This window comes from Eucyclogobius newberryi, unplaced genomic scaffold (assembly GCF_026437365.1).
Source record: "Eucyclogobius newberryi isolate DKJ021-1_F unplaced genomic scaffold, fEucNew1.0.hap1 SCAF_18, whole genome shotgun sequence".
In the NCBI taxonomy this organism is placed as follows: Eukaryota; Metazoa; Chordata; class Actinopteri; order Gobiiformes; family Gobiidae; genus Eucyclogobius; species Eucyclogobius newberryi.
The window spans coordinates 4,836,702-4,851,556 of NW_027315812.1; positions in this window are offsets into that span (position 1 = coordinate 4,836,702).

The window sequence follows — 14,855 nt, forward strand, 5'->3', positions numbered from 1 at the left end:
TGGACTAAAACAAGGACTAAAGCAGGTCTAAAGCAGGCCTAAGGCAGGACTAAAACTGGACTAAAGCTGTGGACGAAAGGACTAAAACTGGACTAAAACAAAAAATAAAAAAGGACTAAAACAAGGACTAAAACAGGACTAAAGCAGTGGACAAAAGGACTAAAGCAGGACTAAAACAGCACTAAAACCGGACTAAAACCAGAGTAAAACCGAACTAAAGCGGGACTAAACAGACCAAACAAATACTCAACGTTCCAATAGTGTAAATCTCCAAAACAAGAACGTCTTCATCATAAATAACTCTTCATCAGTTCAACTCTGGCTCTTGATGCGTCACATGCAACTTGAACGCCTCATAAAGTCTCCGACCTTCACCTGGACTGAAATGGACAGTCCTTTTCTTTGTTCTGCTCGCTCTGGGCTCGCCCATAAAGAGATGCATACACGCCGCCAAATAAAGGCCTCATATAGAGCCAGCGTACGAGCAGCACAATGGGCTTCAGTAACGGACAAAAGGACACAGATGGGGAAACAAAAGGAGAGATCAAAGTCAATGTCACCTGAAACACCTGAAAATCACTGTTAATTATGGAAAAGTGTTTCTGAAATGCATTTGTGATCGTTTCTCTGATCGTCCCACTTAATTTATCGATTCATAATTATAAGAAACGCCGATACCTGACTAACGCTGGACATTAGATTTTAGTTTGGAATTGGGAAAATTACCCATTTTCCGATCACAAAACGTAAAGGAAAAAATAAGGAAATTCAATGGGCACTTAAATAATGACTAATTTTCTGTTTTCCAATTTAAAAAAAGAAAAAACAAAAACGGGAAATGGATCGTTTTTCCCACTTGTGGATTCAAGACGGTCGAGAGCCAAACCTTTACCATTGGTACGTTACTGTTTGGTCGAAAGCGAAAACCAAAAATAAATTGAGCCGAACGTCGAGCCTTTCAAGCGCTGCATCTGCTATTTCAGTCCCGACACTTTCCCCGACTCGTAAAGCAGGTCGTTTCTCATCCACGTCAGGCGCCACGCGAGCCAAGCTGCCGTTTCTCAAGTCCACGTCTCATTGTTAAACAGGTCGAGTGTGGATGAAGCACTGAGAGCGATATCGCCCACTCCCGACGCGAAACGCAGCCCGCTAATTTGTCACGGCGACGGAGGGGGGAAAGATGGAGCGTCCGGTCTGGAGATAGCTCACGTCTCCATAAATCACACTGACAGGGGCCGGAGACGGAGGAGAGGAAGTGTGTCTGCGAAGAGACGGAGGAGAGGAAGTGTGTCTGAGAAGAGACGGAGGAGAGGAAGTGTGTCTGCGAAGAGACGGAGGAGAGGAAGTGTGTCTGAGAAGAGACGGAGGAGAGGAAGTGTGTCTGCGAAGAGACGGAGGAGAGGAAGTGTGTCTGCGAAGAGACGGAGGAGAGGAAGTGTGTCTGCGAAGAGACGGAGGAGAGGAAGTGTGTCTGAGAAGAGACGGAGGAGAGGAAGTGTGTCTGAGAAGAGACGGAGGAGAGGAAGTGTGTCTGAGAAGAGACGGAGGAGAGGAAGTGTGTCCGAGAAGAGACGGAGGAGAGGAAGTGTGTCTGCGAAGAGACGGAGGAGAGGAAGTGTGATCTGGGACTCATGAGAGGGTCACTGGGACTCATATGAGAGGGTCACTGGGACTCATATGAGACGGTCACTAGGACTCATATGAGACAGTCACTGGGACTCATATGAGACAGTCACTGGGACTCATATGAGACAGTCACTGGGACTCATATGAGACGGTCACTGGGACTCATATGAGACAGTCACTAGGACTCATATGAGACAGTCACTAGGACTCATATGAGACAGTCACTGGGACTCATATGAGACAGTCACTGGGACTCATATGAGACAGTCACTGGGACTCATATGAGACAGTCACTAGGACTCATATGAGACAGTCACTGGGACTCATATGAGACAGTCACTGGGACTCATATGAGACAGTCACTGGGACTCATATGAGACAGTCACTGTGACTCATATGAGAGGGTCACTGGGACTCATATGAGACAGTCACTGGGACTCATATGAGACAGTCACTGGGACTCATGAGAGGGTCACTGGGACTCATATGAGACAGTCACTGGGACTCATATGAGACAGTCACTGGGACTCATGAGAGGGTCACTGGGACTCATATGAGACAGTCACTGGGACTCATATGAGACAGTCACTGGGACTCATGAGAGGGTCACTGGGACTCATATGAGACAGTCACTGGGACTCATATGAGACAGTCACTGGGACTCATATGAGACAGTCACTGGGACTCATATGAGACAGTCACTGGGACTCATGAGAGGGTCACTGGGACTCATATGAGACAGTCACTGGGACTCATATGAGAGGGTCACTGGGACTCATATGAGAGGGTCACTGGGACTCATATGAGAGGGTCACTGGGACTCATCTGGTAGAAAAGGTCTTTGTGGTAGAAAGAAACGCATTTAGATTAAAAAAAAAACGACAAATGGAAAAATGTCCCAGAGAAATCTATGAATGAAGTGGATTCAATGAAAGAATAAACTGTTTTTGAGGCAGATTGTTTGTTCTTTTTTATTTTGAGAAATAAAACTGACCATTGAAAATGAACTTGCCTTAAATTCCCAATAAAAACCTCTCGCTTTAAGCTCTGAACTCCACACTTCTGAGAGTCACTGGATCATAATTCATCAGTGCCAAAAGTTAAAATTTAATCCTCTGCGTTTGAAGAGCAGCTCCATAATTAACTCTGGTATTGACACATATTTAATTCATCGCGTCCATAAAAGATGCTGAAAGTGGCAGGACATGTTTCGCGCCGAGTCGAATCCTTTTGTCGAGCGCCGGAGCGTGAGACGTGACGCGGCGGGAGATTCTCCTCCACGAGCGGCGGTAAAATCACACCCAAACGACAAACGGAAGGACGGGCGGCATTTGACGGGACGTGAATGGCAAGTGTAGAAATGGGGAAAATGAAGCGGAAAGAGCACGTTTTCTGCTTTATTTGTACCTTTACTTATGCCTCTAAGTGATCTAGGGCTTCGATTACCGTATTTTCTAGGTTCGAAAAAAAAAAGAAAAAACATATATAAGTCGCACTGGAGTATAAGTATATAAGTATACATCGAACCCCGGCCAAAACTATGGAAAAAGGGGCGACTTATAGTCCAGAAAATACGGTAAACACACTTTGGAAGAATTTAACTATTTTTTGTGTTAAATGTCAAAATTCACCTTCTTTTTTCACTTAGAACTTGAATAAACAAGAGCTGCTGAGAAAAAAAATACTTTAAGGAGAAAACTGCCTTTAAAGTGTGTACATTTTGTGTACATTTTGTGTACATTTTGTGTCCATCTGGCGTCCCCCAAGGCTCTGACAAAGGAATACTGTTTTTTCAGTTCTAAAACACGACATGGCAACGTAAAGGTCGTTAAGAGCATGATTAACGGCTGATAACGACACAAACAATGCACAATATCATCCATGGAAAAAGCATAATTCGTCTTCTTGAATCATTTGTCGTTCCGAGCGTCAGAGGCGACGTCCAGACAGTCGTTTCTCACACACGGTCGTCCTGGAAACAACACACTTTGCACTTGAGTTACAGCCGTTTACTTTGGCCGAGTGCACGTTCTGGCTGTTCTTCCCCCTCGGGCCCGTTACACGCCGACACTTCTTCCCGACCGTTTGAACTAGAGCGGCCCGTGTCCCGGCGGGCGTGGCACGTGTCCTGGCGGGCGCAGCACGTCTCGCCCTCCGGCTCCGGCGCCGCTCGTGTTTGCCGTCGCTTTAAGTCCTCGGCGTTAATATTTGAAGAGCCGAGCGGGACGGCAGAGGAGAGAATAGAAGCATCTATAATGGATACGGCTCGGGAGGGCGCGAGGGCGTTAGGGCGGGGCCGGAGGAAATTGAATACTTTTACATTTGTAACCGTGTCTTTAAAGGTCTGGAGCATGTATTATTCAGGCGGCGACTGTTGGACTACTTCCTGCTTGAGTAAAAGACGCGCATCATGAGCTTTCCACCGTGTTTCACCGGCGTTTACTTGTTTGTTTGACCCGTTAACGAGACGGTCTTCTCCGAGCTTCACAAAGACACTCGACACAAACGTATGGACTTGTCCGGCGCGGCGTGGAGCCCATAAACCACACGGCGCTAGCAGCAGAGCAGTCACGTTGCCAAAGGGCTTCATTTATTCACTTTTTTGTGGTTTATTCCCTCTGTCGACTGCAGAGGGCGCTCTAAAGCCCGACCAGCTCATCGGTGACGTTTGTACTGTCTGGTCTTAAGTCTTAAGTCTCTGGTCTTAAGTCTCTATCAGAACCTAATCAGGACCTCATCAGGACCTCATCAGAACCTCAGCAGAACCTCATCAGAACCTCCTCAGAACCTCAGCAGAACCTCATCAGCATCAGAACCTCAGCAGAACCTCATCAGAACCTCATCAGAACCTCCTCAGAACCTCAGCAGAACCTCATCAGAACCTCATCAGACCCTCATCCGGACCTCCTCAGGACCACATCAGAACCTCAGCAGAACCTCATCAGCATCAGGACCTCATCAGAACCTGATCAGAACCCCAGCAGAACCTCATCAGAACCTCATCAGACCCTCATCCGGACCTCCTCAGGACCACATCAGAACCTCAGCAGAACCTCATCAGCATCAGGACCTCATCAGAACCTGATCAGAACCTCAGCAGAACCACATCAGAACCACATCAGAACCTCATCAGAACTTCATCAGAACCTGATCAGAACCTCATCAGCATCAGAACCTCATCAGAACCTCAGCAGAACCTAATCAGCATCAGAACCACATCAGAACCACATCAGAACCTCATCAGCATCAGAACCACATCAGAACCTCATCAGAACCTCAGCAGAACCTCATCAGCATCAGAACCACATCAGAACCACATCAGAACCTCATCAGAACCTCATCAGCATCAGAACCTCAGCAGAACCTCATCAGACCCTCATCAGGACCTCCTCAGGACCACATCAGAACCTCAGCAGAACCTCATCAGCATCAGGACCTCATCAGAACCTGATCTGAACCTCAGCAGAACCACATCAGAACCACATCAGAACCTCATCAGAACCTCATCAGAACCTCAGCAGAACCTCATCAGCATCAGAACCACATCAGAACCTCATCAGCATCAGACCCTCATCAGAACCACATCAGAACCTAATCAGCATCAGAACCACATCAGAACCTCATCAGAACCTCATTAGAACCTCATCAGAACCTTATCAGAACCTCATTAGAACCTCATCAGAACCTCATCAGAACCTCAGCAGAACCTCATCAGCATCAGAACCACATCAGAACCTCATCAGCATCAGAACCTCATCAGCATCAGACCCTCATCAGGACCTCATCAGAACCTCAGCAGAACCTCATCAGCATCAGAACCACATCAGAACCTCATCAGCATCAGAACCTCATCAGAACCTCAGCAGAACCTAATCAGCATCAGAACCACATCAGAACCACATCAGAACCTCATCAGCATCAGAACCACATCAGAACCTCATCAGAACCTCATCAGCATCAGAACCACATCAGAACCACATCAGAACCTCATCAGAACCTCATCAGCATCAGAACCTCAGCAGAACCTCATCAGACCCTCATCAGGACCTCCTCAGGACCACATCAGAACCTCAGCAGAACCTCATCAGCATCAGGACCTCATCAGAACCTGATCTGAACCTCAGCAGAACCACATCAGAACCACATCAGAACCTCATCAGAACCTCATCAGAACCTCAGCAGAACCTCATCAGCATCAGAACCACATCAGAACCTCATCAGCATCAGACCCTCATCAGAACCACATCAGAACCTGATCAGCATCAGAACCACATCAGAACCTCATCAGAACCTCATTAGAACCTCATCAGAACCTTATCAGAACCTCATTAGAACCTCATCAGAACCTCATCAGAACCTCAGCAGAACCTCATCAGCATCAGAACCACATCAGAACCTCATCAGCATCAGAACCTCATCAGCATCAGACCCTCATCAGGACCTCATCAGAACCTCAGCAGAACCTCATCAGCATCAGAACCACATCAGAACCTCATCAGCATCAGAACCTCATCAGAACCTCAGCAGAACCTGATCAGCATCAGAACCACATCAGAACCTCATCAGCATCAGAACCTCATCAGCATCAGACCCTCATCAGGACCACATCAGAACCTCATCAGAACCTCATCAGCATCAGAACCACATCAGAACCTCATCAGCATCAGAACCTCATCAGCATCAGACCCTCATCAGGACCACATCAGAACCTCATCAGCATCAGACCCTCATCAGGACCACATCAGAACCTCATCAGCATCAGAACCACATCAGAACCTCATCAGCATCAGAACCTCATCAGCATCAGAACCTCAGCAGAACCTCAGCAGAACCTCATCAGCATCAGAACCTCATCAGCATCAGAACCTCAGCAGAACCTCAGCAGAACCTCATCAGCATCAGAACCTCAGCAGAACCTCATCAGCATCAGAACCTCATCAGCATCAGACCCTCATCAGGACCTCATCAGAACCTCATCAGAACCTCATCAGCATCAGAACCTCATCAGAACCTCATCAGCATCAGAACCTCATCAGAGCCTGATCAGCATGAGTGCAGTTCAAAGCGTGTCATGTTTCTCTTCTCGTCAGAAGTCGCTGTTCAAGGGGCGGGGCCCGACATCAGAGCCCCTGGTGCTCACGGTCCCGGGGTAAATGCTCACGGTCCCGGGGTAAATGCTCGCTGTCCCGGGGTAAATACTCACGGTCCCGGGGTAAATGCTCGCTGTCCTGGGGTAGATGCTCACGGTCCCGGGGTAAATGCTCACGGTCCCGGGGTAAATGCTCACGGTCCCATGGTTGTGCTTTCGGGTGGCACACGGTTGGGTTCGGGTTTAGTTTAGCGACATGTGGTCAGTATTTATCACAGTTTTGAATCAGAATCCCTCTGTGATGTCATCAGTGTGATGTCATCAGTGTGATGTCATCAATGTGATGTCATCAGTGTGCGACACAGAGACAGTTTGAACCATGGTTGGACTAAATAAAGGTGTTTTATAGTTTTATTGTGTGTCTGTTGTGTGGTTTATGTGGAGTTTGGCTCTTGTTTACAATGTTCCATAGTAGAAAAAGCTTCAGTTGTAGTCATCTGGACTCAGTTAGAAAAAATAGACGTTTCGACTCTCATCCAAGAGTCATTGTCAATAAAAGAATGTAGGTCGAGAACTCCGATATTTATACTATTCTGTGGTAAGTCCAGCCCATTGGGCGGAGCCTTCCTGAAGCAGAAAGAGTTGTTTGTTTCAACAGAAACTCCCCCCTTGTATCTACCGAGCTAGCCTATTCAGAATCTTAATGGGCTATTAGAATCCTCTTTGTCTTTGTGAGACCCTGGCTCAACCACCCTGAGTACCTGATTAGCATCTAAATGTCCTGGTCCTGGTCCTCTACCTTTCCAGGGGTTCGGTATACCATTATAGATACCAGGAAGATTAAATCTTAGCCCTCCATTTCTGTTTAAAGAAGGTCTTTCTTTTTTAACAAAAATAGCTTCCTTGACTCCTCTTTCAAACCATCTTTTCTCCCTGCTTAAAACCTTCACCTCACCGTCTTCAAACGAGTGATTAGAGGCTTCAAGATGGAGATGCACGGCACTCTGTGGTCCTGAACTAGTATTTCTTCTGTGCTGATAAAGCCTCTTGTGTAGAGGCTGTTTTGTCTCACTATGTAACGTTCTTTACAGCTTTCTTCACTGCATTGGATCGAGTAAACTACATTGCTCTGTTTTTGAGTCGGGAACTTGTCCTTAGGGTGAACCAGTTTTTGTCTTAAAGTGTTTCCTGGTTTAAAATAAACAGGGACTTCGTGTTGTCTAAAAATTCTCTGCAGTTTTTCCGACAGGCCAGACACATAAGGGATAGAAACACCCTTCCTTCTCTGTTCAGTTTCTTTTTTGTCCTGCTTCTTGGTTCTCTTCACTCTGTTGAGAGCCCAAGCGGGGTAACCACAGGCTGAGAGGGCATTACGGACATGTTTTTCCTCTTTCTTCTTGCCCTCTGAGCTGGTGGGCACACCTTGAGCTCTGTGTTGTAAGGTTCTGATCACCCCCAGCTTGTGCTGTAGTGGGTGGTTGGAACCAAAGAGCAGATACTGGTCCGTGTGTGTAGGTTTCCTATATACTTCTATTTGGAGTTTCCCGTCCTCTCCTCTGATCGTGGAACAATCAAGAAAGGCCAAGCGATTCTCCTTAGCGTCTTCTCTTGTAAACCTGATATGTGGGTCCACAGCATTGATGTGATCAGAGAAGGTTTCCAGCTCTTGTTTCTTGATTGTTACAAAAGTATCATCGACATAGCGGAGCCACAGTTTTGGGGCTATGCCTGAGAATGAGGACAGTGCCTTCTTCTCAAAGTGCTCCATGTACAGGTTGGCCACTATGGGAGAGACGGGCGAGCCCATGGCACAGCCATGAATCTGTCTGTAAAATTGTCCCCGGAATTGAAAGTAAGTGGTGTTCAGACAGATGTCCAACAGTTTACATATGTGTTCAGGTGTCAGTTTGGTCCTTTCCTGTAGGGTGGTGTCTTCCTGCAGTCTGATCCTCACTGCTGCTACTGCATCAGTGGTTGGGATGCAGGTGAACAGGGACACAACATCATATGAAACCATGAGGTCATCTGGGTCCAGTTGGAGCTGTTTCACTTTATCCACAAAGTTGTGCGTGTTTTCCACATGATGTACCGAATTCCCCACAAGCGGAGCCAATATAGTTGTTAAATGCTTGGCCACATTGTAAGTGATGGAATCTGTGCTGCACACTATGGGTCTGAGTGGAACATCCTTTTTGTGTATTTTTGGAAGGCCATAAATGCAAGGCATGGCTTCACCAGGATACAGTCTGTAATACAGAGGCCGGTCTATCACTTCCTCTTTTTCCAGCCTTTGTAAACAGTCTATCACTTTCTTCTTGTAGCCACTGGTCGGATCTCTTTTCAAGCGCTCGTATGTGGTCGTGTCCTCGAGGAGGGTGTGGACTTTGGCTTCGTAATCAGCTGCGTTGAGAATCACAGTGCAACGTCCCTTGTCTGCTGGGAGGATGTTGATGCTATGATCTTTTTCTAGTGCTGAAAGTGCTTTTCTCTCTTCAGATGTGATATTTGAAGGAGGTGGTTTGGCACTCTTCAGAGTCGCTGTGACACGTAACAAGGGGGGAGTTTCTGTTGAAACAAACAACTCTTTCTACTTCAGGAAGGCTCCGCCCAATGGGCGGGACTTACCACAGAACAGTATTAATATCGGAGTTCTCGATCTAAATTCTTTTATTGACAATGACTCTTGGATGAGAGTCGAAACGTCTATTTTTTCTAACTGAGTCCAGATGACTACAACTGAAGCTTTTTCTACTATGGGCGAATAAACAAAAGCTAGCTTCCCCCGACATGTTACTGCAAACACACAGTGGATTTGAGCCAGAACGAGACTTGTGATGGTTTATGGACTTAAACACAGCACAGGAGACGTCCAGACTAAGGCAGGACTAAACCAGGACTAAACCAGGATTAAAGCAGGACTAAACCAGGACTAAATCAGGGCTGAACCAGGACTAAACCAGGACTAAATCAGGGCTGAACCAGGACTAAAACAGGACTAAAGTAGGACTAAACAAAGGACTAAATCAAAGACTAAACCAGGATGAAACCAGGACTAAATAAAGGACTTGATCTAAAAAAGAAGAAGAAAAAAAAAGACTGAACCAGGACAAAACTAAAACCAAACTGAGACCGAAATAAGACGAATAAACCAGATCTAAATCAGTACTAAACGAGCTCTAGGTGCGTTTAAGTAATTACATCTCCATGGAGACGGGTGAAAAGTGACACAATGGCCCTTTATCCCGGAGGTTTGGCCGCTCCCTCCTCCACCTGTCGGACCAAACCAGTTCAAAGAGTTTCAAAGAGCTCGTGTTTCACGAGGCGTCCATTCTGCGCGTCACGGATCAGAGCGAGCGCTGCGTCAACACGGCCGAGCGCAAACACATCTGCTCAGAAGGGTTTGAAACTCGAGACGCTCGCGGTGAAGGACGGACGACGAGGCGATGAGACGTGCAGAGGCCGAGGTGGAGCGGGTCAGATGAAGCTCCTGCAGAGTCGGGTCAGATGAAGCTCCTGCAGAGTCGGGTCAGATGAAGCTCCTGCAGAGTCGGGTCAGATGAAGCTCCTGCAGAGTCGGGTCAGATGAAGCTCGTGCAGCGTCTGGTCAGATGGAGATGATGTTCAGGATGGTGCAGAGGTGCAGCCCGCTCAGAGGAACATTGCAGATGTCCTTTCACGCCTTTGATGTTGTTGTGAACTGACCTTGAACACGTCTTTGTTGGAGCGACCTTCAGCTGAAGGAGACGCAGCACAAAGACTCAAACTCTAAAGAAATATCTATTATTTATCGTTTCATTCAAGTGGAGACAATGTGGAAACATTCTCCAAAAAGTCAATATTACATCTTGAAGTCACTTTACTTTGTATTTACAGTTTAGTCCTGGTATAGTAGACCTGCTTTAGATCTGGTTTAGAGCTGGTTCAGACCTGCTTTAGTCCTGGGCGGCCGTGGCTCCGATGTCCTGAAACTCGACTCCACAGAAACTTTTCATGTTTGACTTTTATGAGAACAAGTGATGGACTCACCTCCAGTCTCTCTCTCTCTCTCTCTCTCTCTCTCAGAATTCCCCTGGTTTTGTCGCCCGGGGAACGACACCGTCTGCCGCCGCTGACCTCATCCTCGGGCCCTCGGATACTGTTACGGATCAGGTTAGCCGCCGCTCTTTGTTAGCGAACAGCGGCAGAGTGACCGGATTTGCCGGAGTTGTTTTAACTGTAACGGTCGATTGTGTTGGCTCCAGTTTCCAACAGCGCGACACGTTTCACTACTACTTTCACTACTAAATGTGTCGAGTTTAAGGTCATTTAAGGAAATAAACAAAGGAAGAGACGCAGTAAACACATGTTGTTCAGACACAAATGTGACTATTCCTTTGTACGTTAAAGCCTTGTTTGTGTTCTGGTCTTTTGGTTCTTTTTTAAAGTGCAAATGTTCTAATTTTGACTTTATTTGGTCTGTTTATACCTGTTGTACATATAAATGATGGTTTTACACCGATCGAGCAGGTATTTGTCGAGAAAATGTCAAAAAAATTGTAGAAAATGACAGGAAGTGACATCACACCAGGGACACTCATACAGGAAGTGACATCACACCAGGGACCCTCATAAAGGAAGTGACGTCACACCAGGGACACTCATACCAGTCAAAGTTTATGCAGAATTGACACAAATAAACAACTTTTTTGACTCTAAACATTAATTCAACAAAATAAAGTCGCTCTCATTTGTTTTTATCTGTCAAATTTAAAAAATTGCGACATTAGATGAGTTTTGGCCCAGTGTTTTCTGGGTAATTTCCTAGTGTGATGTCATCAATTACAAACAGGAAGTGCAATTATAAACCTAAAAAAATTGCTATTCTGTGATAAATGTTTAAAATTTTTTAGCTAAATTCTAGATATATTCGTCTAAACTGTATTTTAGTTCAGCGAGTGGTCCGGCCTGTAGGGGGCGCTTTCAGGAGGCAATGAAACTGAATGTGAAATGGAGATAGATCAATGAGAGGAAAAACATTCTGGAGCATTTACGCCCGACTTAAAGACGTAACTTCTCCTGCTCGTGTCTGTGGAGAGCTATCTACCAATCAAGCAGTGACGTAAACAGACTGTTTCAATGGGGTGGCACAGGGGTGGCACAGGGGTGGCACTGGGGTGGCACTGGGGTGGCACAGGGGTGGCACAGGGGCGGCACTGGGGTGGCACTGGGGTGGCACAGGGGTGGCACAGGGGTGGCACAGGGGTGGCACCGGGGTGGCACAGGGGTGGCACTGGGGCGGCACTGGGGCGGCACTGGGGCGGCACTGGGGCGGCACAGGGGTGGCACAGGGGTGGCACAGGGGCGGCACTGGGGCGGCACAGGGGTGGCACAGGGGTGGCACAGGGGTGGCACCGGGGTGGCACACAGGGGTGGCACAGGGGAGGCACAGGGGCGGCACTGGGGCGGCACTGGGGCGGCACTGGGGCGGCACTGGGGTGGCACAGGGGTGGCACAGGGGTGGCACAGGGGTGGCACAGGGGCGGCACTGGGGTGGCACAGGGGTGGCACACAGGGGTGGCACCGGGGTGGCCAATAATTCTGGAATAATTGAATGTATAAATATGAATGTACATTTACTTTTCCAGCTTGAGCTGATTGGTTGAGATGCAAAGGAAACGGTGTCCAGAGACACGCCGTCCAGAGACACGCCGTCCAGAGACACGCCGTCCAGAGACACGCCGTCCAGAGACACGCCGTCCAGAGACACGCCGACCAGAGACACGCTGTCCAGAGACACGCCGTCCATAGACACGCCGTCCAGAGACACGCCGTCCAGAGACACGCCGTCCATAGACACGCCGTCCAGAGACACGCCGTCCAGAGACACGCCGTCTCGAGACACGCCGTCCAGAGACACGCCGTCCAGAGACACGCCGTCCAGAGACACGCCGTCCATAGACACGCCGTCCAGAGACACGCCGTCCAGAGACACGCCGTCCAGAGACACGCCGTCTCGAGACACGCCGTCCAGAGACACGCCGTCCAGAGACACGCCGTCCAGAGACACGCCGTCCAGAGACACACTGTTCAGAGACACGCCGTCCAGAGACATGACGTTCAAGCAGCGGGAATTGAACCATTGCCCAGAGACAACTTTCACTGCAACCAGAGTGGGCACAGTGTGGTCACGGGGGAGCTCGGGGGGCACAGGGGGGCACAGGGGGGCACGGGGGGGCACAATGAGACCTCTGTCTGAGGAAAGGGGGAGGAGGGGAAGAGGAGAGAGGGAGGAGAGGGGGAAGAGAGGAGGAGGAGGGGAGAGAAGAAGAGGTGAAGAGGATAATAAGAGAAAGTGCTCAGACTATTGTTCACTCCAGAGACTTTAATAGAACCAGAGAAAAGGTGGAGGTCGTCTCAAGTGACGAAAGAGAAGAAACTCCACTCTTCAAAAAAACAAAGTCAAGTGACGTTTCTGGCACTTTTGTCACGTTTTAGCACGATTCCGACGGCTGTGAATATCGGCCGTCGTCGTTAGCGAGATTTTCAAATCAGATACAAATCCAGAGCCATTTGTTACGTCTGATTTGCCTAATGGTCTTTGCGTCGGCGCCGTTTCAACAACAACAAGCACGACGTTCACGTAAAAGTCAGTGTGAGTTACAGTCTGTGACGCAACGAGGAAAGAAAATACATTCAAAACTCCCCAAATCAGTCTTTACAAACCCGACACGCTGCAGGAGAAAAGGAACAAATGTAGTCGTTTTTGTAAGAGAAAGAAAGAAAAAACGTGTTAGTAAAGTTGAATTGATTCATGTTTTCATGTAAAAATAAGGGATTTTGTTTAAAAATATTACACCTTTGGAATGTATAAATCTGAAAAATGGACAGAGCCAGATTAACATTGTTTTTGCTTACTTTCTGTTGACATTTTAGATTAAAAACAATTGGACGGAGGGGATTTTGCATTTCTTATTGAGTATTTGAGTAAAGTACAGTCCATATGTGATGTGACATTTTTTTAAATCAAATTTTGCCTCATTTATTGGAGCTAAAGTTAGTAAATCCGGTTACTTTAAAGCCTAATCTTTATGCATCTGTGGGAGAAAAATGCATGTATGAAGTTACAATGTCCCAGAAAAATGTACGGAATCCAGTCAATTCAATAAACTAATAAACAAACAAAGAAAGTGTGTTTCCAGCTGTGTCTCGCCTTGAACACCAACATTCACTCTGCATCTTTCACAAATGTAAAACAATAAAAAAAAAGATCATAAATTGCAGTGTAATTGCACCGGTGGTAAATGTGGGACGGGTCGGGCCACTTTGACTTGTAAATGAGGCCGAGGTCGACTGAAGGTGTTCTGTCTATTCAGACCCCAGGGAGTTTGGCAAAAGAGGGAAAAAACAAGAAAAAATACTTTAAGATTAAAATCTTATCTTATGTTTTTTTTATTTTTAACTGATTTGTTTTGATCTCGTCTTGTTTGTTTTTGTTGTTTTTTATTTAATTTTAAAAAGGCAGATTAAACTGTCCCACATCCTTCCTCCTCTGTCCTGCTGTCGTCCACATAAATCCCAATAAAACGATAATTACTGAAGTATAAAAACGTTTAAAAAATGGTCAACTAAAACTCCATCGACCGATTAATCGACCGAATGAGAATGAAGGACCGATCTTCATCCTTCACAAAGCAAGTCAAAAAGACCCCAAAGAGGGAGTTTTTAGTTGTGAATGTTTTCTATATAAATGAAATATCAGTAACATACGTTTCCTGTGGCACCAGCGAGAAGGGTGCGACATTCACCAAATCAACTCTAATCGATCATCAACAAATGAACAAATCCACAGTTTTCTCCACAAATGAACTGAATATTGTCGTATTCTTCTGTCAAATGTGGAAATGCGTGAAATCTGAAGGCGAAAGAGCCAAACGTGGAGTAATCAAGAGTTTTTCACAGATAAAAGACTTTCAGAATAACGACAGCGTTTCGCGCTCAAACTTCTGCTCTTTTCCTCTTGACTGGTTTGTTTGTAACGTTCAGCTGTTTGAAGGAGATAAAAGCTCATTAAAGCCTCATTCATGACGTCGCGGCGCTGACATCGGAAATCCGTGTTTATTCTTCATTTGTGTCGCTGAACTCGACGGTAACAGGTTGGAAA